The sequence below is a fragment of the Vombatus ursinus genome, unplaced genomic scaffold (genome assembly GCF_900497805.2).
Source record: "Vombatus ursinus unplaced genomic scaffold, bare-nosed wombat genome assembly UNPS02014594.1, whole genome shotgun sequence".
NCBI lineage: Eukaryota > Metazoa > Chordata > Mammalia > Diprotodontia > Vombatidae > Vombatus > Vombatus ursinus.
This window is the reverse complement of record NW_020954372.1, coordinates 107863-119224: the sequence shown is the minus strand read 5'-3', so window position 1 is coordinate 119224 and position 11362 is coordinate 107863. Positions and strand designations below refer to the sequence as shown.

Genomic DNA, 11362 nt, shown 5'->3' with positions numbered 1-11362 from the left:
GGGCTCTTCTTCCTTCCCTGGAATCTCCCTCACCCCAGCCTACCCCTCTCTACTTCCTCTCCCCTATTCTCTTCTACTCCCCTTCCTCTCTCTTCCCCTCCCCTCTCCTCTGGCAGCAGCTCACACCTGCCAGTGCTCACCCTAATGTCACATAAAGTTCACCTGGGCCAGCTGACTTGACGTCTTCAACGGCAGCTGGGCATTCTCTTACCATCCCCTCACTTGGCTTTCTTTGCTGCCCCTTAGAGACCATTTTTGTTCTATGTTTCCCTGACCAGAGGCCACTGGGCAGAGAAAGTGGAATAAAAGTCAAGGAGTAACCTCTCCATCTTCCATTAATTATCACCATCCTATCCATCCTGGGCTGAGTTCTTGGCCTTTCTCATTCTTCCTTTCTCCATAATAGAGGTAAGGACACTTTTTCACAATACCTTAGTTTTCTTACCAGCTTCAGCTCCTTCTGAACTTTAGGGGGCCTGCCACTGTTGTGACAGTATGCTGACAGGCTTTGGTATTCATGAGACAATGGGGAAATCAGAAAGTGCACTGGACCTGAGGTCAGAAGAAAGGTGTGTCTGAATCCCACCTCTGACACTTCCTAGCTGTGTGACCATAGGCAAGTCTCTTGACCTCTCTGGGCTTCAGCTTCCTAACTTGTAAGATGAAGTTAATTTATACAGTAGCAGCTACTTTGGTGGGTTTCTGTGAGGCCCCAGTGAGACAAGGTCTGGAGAGCCCTTTGCAAACTTTAAATGACTATATACATGTGAACTACTTATTTCTCCCATCATACAGGGAACACAACTTGCATCTGAGCTGGAACTTAAACCTCAGTCTCTGCTGACCCCATCTCCCCATCTATAAAATGGGGACAATAATACTTGTACCTTCTACCTCACAAGGTTTTTGTTTACATTTGTAAACCCTCTAGAGCTAGAGAGATGTGAGCTGTTCTCATCTTGATTCCCTGTTCCCTTCCCTTTGCTGCCTTCTTCTGCCTTATACATGAGAGGCAACCTGGTCCAGTGGAAAGAGGCATGGCAGCTAGGGAGGTACAGTAGAGAGAGGCTATTGCCCCCTCCACTCTGTGATTGTCTATATTCTACAGTCCTTATCAGCTCTGACAGCCTGTATACTAGTTTTCTTTCTCTGAATTTTCTGTCTCTGACTTCAGTAGTTAGGATCAGATTTGACTCACAGAAGGTGTTTGGTAGGACCTCGTCTTTCCCTATTCTCGCAAATGACTGAGATAAAATTGGAAATAATTGCTGTTTAACTGTTCCATAGAATTCATTTATAAATCCATCTATTCCTTGGGTTCCCCCCTCCCCCGTATTTGGAAATTCATTTATCACTAGTTGCATTTCTTATACTATGATCAGATTATTTTAATTATCTTTTTTTCCTCTTCATCTGGTGTTTTATATTTTTGCAAATATTTATCCATTTATCAGATCTGTTGGACAAAATTGTGTATAATCATTTCCTTCATTTTATCCTCTTTCATTTGTGATCCTGGCATTGGAGTTTCCTTTTTAAAACAGAATCAAGTCACCCAATGATTCGGCTATTTTAGGAGTTTTTCTTTTTTTAAGCAGCCTCCCAGTTTCACCATTTCAGCTTTGACTCTATGCTGATTATCAGAATTTCTCATTTTTCACACTTGCTTCTTTCCCAGTAACTTTTGTGGCCCCCGGCCACGTTTATTCTTGCTCTTATCTTCCCGTCTTTTACAGCTGAAGGTGTTTAGAAAGACAAGGGGTACCCCCTACCTACCCTGGGGCTAGTTTTGGGGACTCCCAGGCCCCACCCTCCTCCCTCCCTCTTCTCTCATCCTGGACCCGCCTCCTGGGGGAGGGCAGATTGGGGCATAGCCCCGCCCACTCTGGGCCAGAGCTCCGCCTCCGGATCTTAAATCACAGGCGGTGCCCCCCACCCCCCCTTCCCACACTGCACCTGTCGGAGTCACCAGGGTCTGTTTCAGGGGCTTGTTGCGTCACTGGGCCTGTGTTCCGCCCCTTCCTCACCCAGGCCCGCCTGAGAGAAACCGGGGCCTCTGCCCTGCTGACTGAGCCTAGGCCGTGCCTGAGAACTGAGGGAAACAGGGCCTTGGCCCTCTCTGGCCCAGCCAGGGGTCACAAGGGGAACCCCCGTCCCCGAAGAGGCCACAGGGCCCTCCCTCTTCAGCATCCTGGAGTTAGCCCCGCCCTCTCCATGGTTGCTATTTGGGTTCCATTGGTGGAGGTAAGCCCCGCCTCCGGATGTGACATCACATCACGGGGGCCTAGCGGTTCTCTTGGTCCCTCCGATCCTGGGGGTACAGAGCGCATTGGGGAGCGGAGCCCCGCCATCCCTCGTTTCCCGACTGTCCCCTGTTTTTATCTCCGCCTCCCAGGGCGCCCCGCTTCCCGGGACGTCGTCGGGCAGACCCGGTCCCAGCCCCCCTCTTCTCCTCCTCATTTTCCCCTCCCCCACCCCATCTCCCCAACCCCCCGAGAAAAACAAACCCCTGTTAAACAAGGAGGCGTCCTCAGCTCCCCCTCGGCTGAGTCTGCCAACGCCCTGCCTCCTTCCCCTCCCGAGTCCGTCCCCTCGGTGTCCCCTGGGAGGGCATGGCCTTCCTGGGCCCCTGCAGGGACCCGGCCTGAAGTCTGTCAGTGGGGCACAGACCCGCCCTTTTAGGGGTCCCTGCCTCTCCCTGGGGGTCCCCTCTCCCAGGGACCTGGGTGCGGGAAGAATGTGTCTTTGTGGGGGCCTGGTTTGCACCCCCCCATCTCAGACCCCTGAAGAGGGACAAGGGACAGTTCCCACCCAGGACTGTCACCCATGTACCTGGCTCTTGCAGGCCGATGTTTACAAAGTTTTAGGAAATTAAGTTTAAAAGTCTATAACCAGAACAATAACAGAAGCCTCACAGTAAGTACCCAGGGTCCAGAAAGACAGATTCTGCTGTGGATGAAATCCAGATGTGTATTTCTTTCTGGATTTTAATCTATAGATTCTATCACAAGAGCCGTGAGTGGCTGACATGATTCATCTTCAGTCCTCTGAATTTAAGATTTATCATTGCATTAATTAGAATTCCAATAGCTTTCAATATCTTTTTTTTCCTGTTAATGTTGTTGTGTAAATTGTGCTAGTTCTGCTTACTTCACTCTTCATCACAATATAGTTGTCTGCCCATTTTCCTCTGGAACTGTCCATTTTATCATGTCTTATGGCAAAATAATATTCCATGATATTCTTTTGCAACAATTTGTTTACACCTTCCGTATTAGGTGACCACCTCCTTAATTTCTAGTTTGGGGTTACTATGAAAAGAAGTTCTCTAAATAATTTGCATATATGATGACTTCTTTTGCAATAGGCCTGGTATTGGTGTTGTTGGTTCAAAATATACTCAGGGACTAGCTAGGTCTTGAAGGAAACCAGGGGACACAGGAGGTGGAGATGAGGAAGGAGACCATGGTAGGTATGGGGGACAGCTAATGAAAATGCCTGGAGTCTGGAGATGGAGCGTCTTGTTCAAGAAACAGCAAGGAGGATGGTGTGACTCGGTATAAGAAGACAGAAAGGTAAGAAGGGGGTGAGGTTCTGAAGGGCTTTCTATGCCAAACCAGGGCATCCCATAAACATGGAGAGAAGACAATAACAAGGAGAAGAGGGAGATCAACAGGGTCAAAGGCTACAGGTCCAGAAGGATGAGGATTGAGAAAAGGCCAATCAATCTAGTAATTAAGAGATGGTTAGTGCCTTTAGAGGGAGCAGTTTCAGTTGAATGATGAAGTAGGAAACCAGAGGAAAAGAAGTGGAGGCGCCTATTGCAGGTGACTTTCTCCAGGAGTTTAGCTGCAAAAGATAGGAGAGCTAAGGGATAGATGATCAAGGGAGGTTCTTTGAGGATGGGGGACCCATGAGCATGCTTGTAGTCCACAGGGAAGCAGCCAGTAGACAAGGAGAGATTGGAAATTATGAATGTGGGTATAATAAGAAGGGCAGTCTGCTGGATGATAGGATGAGATGAGATCCCTTGTGCATGCAGAGGGGTTTGCCTTGGTGAGGAGAAGGGCGCCTTATTATGCGAGACTGGAGTGAAGGAGGAGATAGTGGCAGAAGGCATGTGGGTGATGTGGGATGAGGAGGAGAGGAGGGAGCTCTCAGCAAATAGCCTCAATGTTTTTAGTAAACACTAAGGCAAGGTTCTCAGCTGACAGGGTACAGTAAGGGCAACTGTGGGAGGTTTGAGGAGAGATGAAAAAGTTTATAATAGCTTTTGTGGTGAATGGGATCAGGAGTTCATTAGGGAGTTATCAAAAGGATTGCCTCACTGCAGGGGGAGCCCAGTTGAGGTTATGTAACATAAAATCACAGAGAACTCAGTCATCATCATTTCCTGATTTTCTCCAGCTTCACTTGGCAGCATGTGTGAAGGAATGAAGGTAGCAGATGGTGGGAATGATCCAAGGCGGAGGCTTGGCTGGGCAAGATCAGGAAGGACACAAGAAACTCGAGAAAGGAGGCTGGTTTAGAGTTGAACTAGTTCACCAAGGAGTCATGATAGAGAAGGGAGGAGAGTGTAGCTAATGCAGGTGAGATGGCCTGGGAAAGAACTGAGGGGTTTAAGGGTTGGGGTTCTGATGCATTTGGGGCTGCAAGACAGGGAGAAGTAGAATGACAGCAGGTTCTAATCAGATAAGGACATTTCATAGTTCTTGAACATGGAAGTGTCTTTATTTGTGGGTGATGGTAAGATCCAGGTATGACCTTTTGTGTGGCTGAGATAGGGTAGCAGGCCATGTGAAATGAGTAAACTGAGGAAATCTGTGAGGTAAGGGTGTTGGAGAGACTATCGACATGTATGTTGAAGTCCCCTAATATGAGGGCAGGAGTTGGGGAGACGAGAAAGACCGTGAGCCAGATACTGTGCACATAAAGGAAAGACGGGCAGTATCCTAGAGGCCTGTAGGTAACAAGTACCATATTTTTGATTGCGTGATCATCAGAGGAGAAGCTATTGAGTGATGATGAAGAAGTAGAGCCTGGAAGTGACAGTGGAAAGCAAGGAGTATTCTGACTTTATATTTGGAGCTCAGTTCCTTCTCTGCCCAGTCATTCCTTTAAGTCCTTCAATGAGTCCATGGGATCACAGGACCCTAGATCTAGAGCTGGAAGAGACGACCTCAGAGGCCATCTCCTTCCATCCCCCTCATTTCACAGAGGGGAAACTGAAAACCACAGGGGTCAAGTGACTTGTCTGACTGAGAGTGTACAGCTTGTACGTGTCTGAGGCAGGATTTGAACCTGGGTTTTGCTGACTTAAAATTCAGTGCTGTATCCCCTAGATCCTGCTGCCTTCCATTCTCTCATCTCACTAAGTTATTCTCAACTCTCTAGAAATTCTAAGACTAAAGGCATAAAAAAGGGTTTGGGTTTTTTGATGTTAAAGGAAAAATACCTTCCCCTAAATGGAAAGGTTCCTCTACTAAGCACTCATTAGGTCCTTATTGGCCTGAACAGAATTCTTTGGCTTCCTATCTGCACAATACTCTATACTGAAGGTGTCACTTCCTTTACTTCAGCTTTGCCTCTTGCTGATCCGAGAGGTTTGAAAGGATTTATACAGCAGCTTGAGTTATGAGTTAGTAACAGATGCAAAAATCACCATTTCAGAACCAAAGATGATATAAATCTCCTGTAGGCATCCTGTCATGGAAACAACTGAATCCAGTAATGCTCACTTATGCATCAGAGGTGGCCTAAGGTGACATAGTAGCTCTACCACTCTGTGGTTCTTAGAAAAACGTTCTGTCTACCAGAGTCTGATGGGAATGCATCATCTTCTTACCTAGCTCCACATATCTGAGGATTACCATAGGCATCAGTGCATCAAGTATTGTCATCAAAGAACAAAAAGACAGACTGTATAAAACCTGGGTCTGGGGTGATCGCTTCCCAGAAAAGCTCCTTATTTCTATAGCTGTTGTGCTAATGAAGCAGAATAATGGAACACCTGAGCACAGTTGCCCTTTGCCGTCAGGTGACCAATCTCAGAACACCATAGAGCCATTGAAAGTGAATCTGCTATGCTTAGAAAAGAGCTGGTGTGAATTTTTTTCCCACTTAATAGTATTTTATTTTTTCCAGTTATAAGTAAAGATGGTTGTCAACTTACACTTTTATAAGATTTTGAGTTCCAATTTTTTTCACACTCTCTCCTTCCCCTCCCCATTCCCCAAGACAGCAAGCAATCTGATATGGATTATTCCCAATCATATTAAACATTTTTCCACATTAGTCATGTTGTGAAAGAAGAATCAGAACAAAAGGGGGAAAACCATGAGAAATAAAAAACAAAAAAAAAGTAAAAATAGTATGCTTTGATCAGCATTCAGACTCCATAGTTCTTTCTCCGGATGTGGATAGCATTTTCCATCATGAGTCTTTTGGCATTGTCTTAGAAGACTGTGTTGCTGAGAAGAGCTAACAAGTAATTCCATTACTATAGAAACTATTTGGAAAAATACGTGAAGAAGTCCTACCGAATTCTTTTTATGACTCAAATATGGTGCTGATACCTAAACCAGAAAGAGCCAAAACAGAGAAAGAAAATTATAGACCAATTTCCCTAATGAATATTGATGCAAAAGTTTTAAATAAAATATTAGCAGAGAGATTACAGCAATTTGTCACCAGGATAATACACTATGACCAGGTGAGATTTATACCAGGAATGCAGAGCTGTTTTGGTATTAGGAAAACTATGAGCATAATTGACCACATCAATAACAAAACTTACAGAAATCATATGATTAGCTCAATAGATGCAGAAAAAGCTTTTGACAAAATGCAGCACCCATTCCTAGGAAAAACACTAGAGAGCATAGGAATAAATGGAATTTTCCTTAAAATGATTAAGTAGCATCTAGATAAAACTATGAGCAAGCATTATATGTAATGGGGATAAGCTAGAAGCTTTCCCAGTGAGATCAGGGGTGAAACAAGGGTGCCCATTATCACCACTATTTTTCAGTATTGTGCTAGAAATGTTAGCTTTACCAATAAGAAAAGAAAAAGAAATTGGAAAAAGCAATAAGGAACCAAAACTATCACTCTTTGCAGATGATATGATGGTATACTTAGAGAGTCCTTGAGAATTAACTAAAAAACTACTTGAAATACTTAACAACTTTAGCAAAGTTGTAGGATATAAACTAAACCCATATAGGTCATCAGCGTATCTCTATATTACCAACAAAGCCCAGCAAGAGATAGAAAGAAAAATTCCATTTAAGATAACCGTAGACAATATAAAATATTTGGGAGTCTACCTGCCAAAACAAACCCAGGAACTACATGAACACCATTACAAAACACTCTTCGCACAAATAAAGTCAGATCTAATCAATTGGAAAAATATCATTTGCTCATGGGTAGGCCAAGCTAATATAGTAAAAATGACAGTTCTGCCTCAATTAATGTACTTCTTCAATGTCATACCAATCAAACTACCAAATAATTATTTTATACAGGTAACAAAATTCGTCTGGAAGAAGAAAAGGTCAAGAATTTCAAGGGAATTAATACAAAAATGCAAACAAAGGTAGACTATTCATACCAGATCTGAAACTATATTATAAAGCAGCAATCATCAAAACTATTTAGTACTGGCTAAGAAATAGAGTGGTGGATCAGTGAAATAGGTTAGGTACACAAGACATAGTAGTAAATGACTAAAGTAATCTTATATTTGATAAACCTAAAGACTCCAGCTTCTGTGATAAGATCTCACTATTTGAATTAGTTCAGCCAATCCATGAGCAACTGATGTTTTTCCAATTATTTAGATCTGACTTTATTTGTGTGAAAAGTGTTTTGTAATTGTGTTCATAGAGTTCCTGGGTTTGTTTCAGGAGGTAGACTCCTAAATATTTTATAATGTCTACAGTAATTTTAAATGGAATTTCTCTTTCTCTCTCTTGCTGTTGGGCTTTGTTGGTAATATGTAGAAATGCTGATGATTTATGTGGGTGTATTTTATAGCTTGCAACTTTGCTAAAGTTGTTTATTATTTCAAGTAGTTTTTTACTTGATTCTCTAAGTATATCATCATGTCATCTGCAAAGAGTGATAGCTTTGTTTCTTCTTTGCCTATTCTAATACATTCAGTTTCTTTTTATTCTCTTATTGCTAAAGCTAACTTTTCCAGTACGATATTGAACAACAGTGGTGATAATGAACATTCTTGTTTCACCCCCGATCTTATTGGAAATGCTTCTAGCTTATTCCCATTACATATGATGCTTGCTGAAGGTTTTAGGTAGATGCTATTTATTATTTTAAGGAAGACTCCATTTATTCCTATGCTCTCTAGTGTTTTTAATAGGAATGGGTGTTTTATTTCATCAGAAGCTTTTTCTGCATCTATTGAGATGATCATGTGGTTTCTGTTAGTTGTAATGTTGATATGATCAATTATGCTGATAGTTTTCCTAATATTGAACCAGCCCTACATTCCTGGTATAAATACTACCTAGTTATAGTGTATTATTCTTGTGATAAGTCGTTGTAATCTATTTGCTAATGTTTTATTTAAAATTTTTGCATCTATATTCATTAGATAAATTGGTCTATAATTTTCTTTCTCTGTCTTGACTCTTCCTGGTTTAGGTATCAGCACCATATTTGTATCATAAAAAGAATTTGATAAGACTTCTTCTTCCCCTATTTTCCCAAATAATCTATATAGTATTGGAATTAATTGTTCTTTAAATGTTTGATAGAATTCACATGTAAATCCATCTGGCCCTAGAGATTTTTTGCTAGGGAGTTCATCAATGGCTTGTTCAATTTCTTTTTCTGAGATGGGGTTATTCAAGTATTTTACTTCCTCTTGTGTTAATCTGGGCAATTTATATTTTTATAAATATATATACATTTCACTAAGATTGTCAAGTTTATTGGCATACAGTTGGGCAAAATAGTTCCTAACTGTTGTTTTAATTTCCTCTTCCTTGGTGGTAGTTTCACCCTTTTCATTCTTGATACTAGTAATTTGGTTTTCTTTCTTCTTTTTTTAAATTAAATTAACCAAAGTTTTATCTATTTTATTGGTTTTTTCATAAAACCAGCCCTTAGTTTTATTTATTAGTTCAATAGTTTTCTTAATTTCAATTTTATTAATTTTTCCTTTGGTTTTCAATATTTCTAATTTTGTATTTTATTGAGGATTTTTAATTTGTTCTTTTTCTAGTTTTATTTTTAGTTCTATGCCCAATTCATTGATCTCCTCTTTTTCTATTTTATTTATGTAAGCATTTAGAGATATAAATCTTCCCCTAAGAACTGCTTTCCCTGCATCCCATAAGTTTTGGTATGTTGTCCCATTATTATCATTCTCTTGAATGAAGTTATTGATTGTTTGTATGATTTGTTGTTTGACCCGATCATTTTTTAGGATGAGATTATTTAGTTTCCAGTTATTTTTTAGTCTATCTTTCCATGGCCCTTTATTCCATATAATTTTTATTGCATCATGATCTGAAAAGGATGCATTTAATATTTCTGCCTTTCTGCATTGGCTTGTGAGGTTTTTATGCCCTAGTACCTGGTTAATTTTTGTGTATGTGCCATGTACTGCCGAGAAAAAAGTATATTCCTTTCTATCCCCATTCAGTTTTCTGCAGAGGTCTATCATACCTAACTTTTCTAATATTCTATTCACCTCCTTAACTTCTTTCTTGTTTATTTTGTGGTTAGATTTATCTAGTTCAGAGAGGGGGAGGTTGAGGTCCCCCACTAGTATAGTTTTGCTCTCTATTTCTTCCTGTAACTCCCTGAACTTCTCCTCTAAAAATCTGGATGCTATACCATTTGGTGCATATATCTTTAGTAATGATATTACTTCATTGTCTATGGTGCCTTTTAGCAGGATGCAGTTTCCTTCCTTATCTCTTTTGATAAGATCTGTTTTTGCTTTTGCTTTGTCTGAGATCAGAATTGCTCCCCCTGCTTTTTTTACTTCAGCTGAAGCATAATATATTTTACTCCAGCCTTTTACCTTTACCCTGTGTGTGTCACTCTTTTTCAAATGTGTTTCCTGTAAACAACATATTGTAGGGTTATGGTTTTTAATCCTTTCTGCTATCCGTTTCCGTTTAAGGGAGAGTTCATCCCATTCATATTCACAGTTATGATTACTATCTGTGTTTTTCCTCTCCATCCTTCCCCCCCCCCCCCCCCCCCCCGTTTATGCTTTTCTTTCTCCTTTCTCCTTTTCCCTCCTCACTAGTGTTTTGCTTTTGACCACCGCCTCCCTCAGTTCCTCCTCCCTTCTATTACTCCTTTCCCTTTTCTTCCCCTTTCCCCTTACTACTTCTTCCCTCCTTTCCCCTTACTACTTCTTCCCTCCTTTCCCCCTCCCTTTTCTTTCCCCTTTTCCCTCCTACTGCCTATAGGGCAAGTTAGATTTCTATACCTAACTGATTATGTTATTCCCGTATTGAGCCAAATCTGATGAGAGTAAGGTTCAAACAATGCTCATCCCTTCTTTCCCTCTGCTGTAATAGGTTTTTGTGTCTTTTCCTGTAATGTAATTTACCCTTGTCTGCCTCCTCCTTTCTCAGTACATTTTCTTAGATCAGATTAATCCACTTACTTGGATCCATTTAATCCACTTGATTAGATTTTTTTTTTAATCATTACATCAAAGTCAACTCATTTCCACTCCCTTTATGTATACTCCTTTAACATGGTGTAATAACAATACAGTTCTCAAGAGTTACAAGTGTCATCTTCCCTTGTAGGAATGTAAACAGTTTGCCCTTATTAACAACATATTGTATCTTTCTGTCCCATTTACCTTTTTATGTCTCTCTTGTTTGTATTTGAAGATCAAATGTTCTGTTGAGCTCTGATCAGGAACGTTTGGAAGTCCCCTATTTCGTTGAATATCCATCTCCTCCCCTGAAAGATCATGCTCATTTTCCCTGGGTAGATGATCCTTGGTTGTAATCCAAGCTCCTTTGCCTTACAGAATATCATATTCCATGCCCTACAGTCTTTTAATGTAGAAGCTGCAAGGTCCTGTGTAATCCTGATTATGGTTCCATGATACTTAAATTGTTTCTTTGTGGCTGCTTGTAGTATTTTCTCTTTGACTTGCTAATTTGGGAATTTTACTACTATATTCCTTCAAGTTTTCAATTTGGGATCTCTTTCAGGAAGTGATCAGTGGATTCTTTCTATGGCTATTTTATCCTCTGGTTCTAGGACCTCAGGGCGGTTTTCCTTTATGATTTCCTGAAACATACTGTCCAGGCTCTTTTTTTCATTGTGATTTTCAGGTACACCAGTAATTTTTAAA

General features: G+C 41.1%; 1 long non-coding RNA gene across 1 annotated transcript in view; it reads left to right on the top strand.

The window, feature by feature from the left end:
* The first annotated feature begins 1956 nt into the window (after positions 1-1956).
* LOC114042541 overlaps positions 1957-11362 on the top strand; it is a 42993-nt gene continuing 33587 nt past the window's right edge. The window contains exon 1 of the long non-coding RNA XR_003568998.1: positions 1957-2244. This is a non-coding gene — a long non-coding RNA (uncharacterized LOC114042541). The remainder of the gene's footprint in view (positions 2245-11362) is intronic.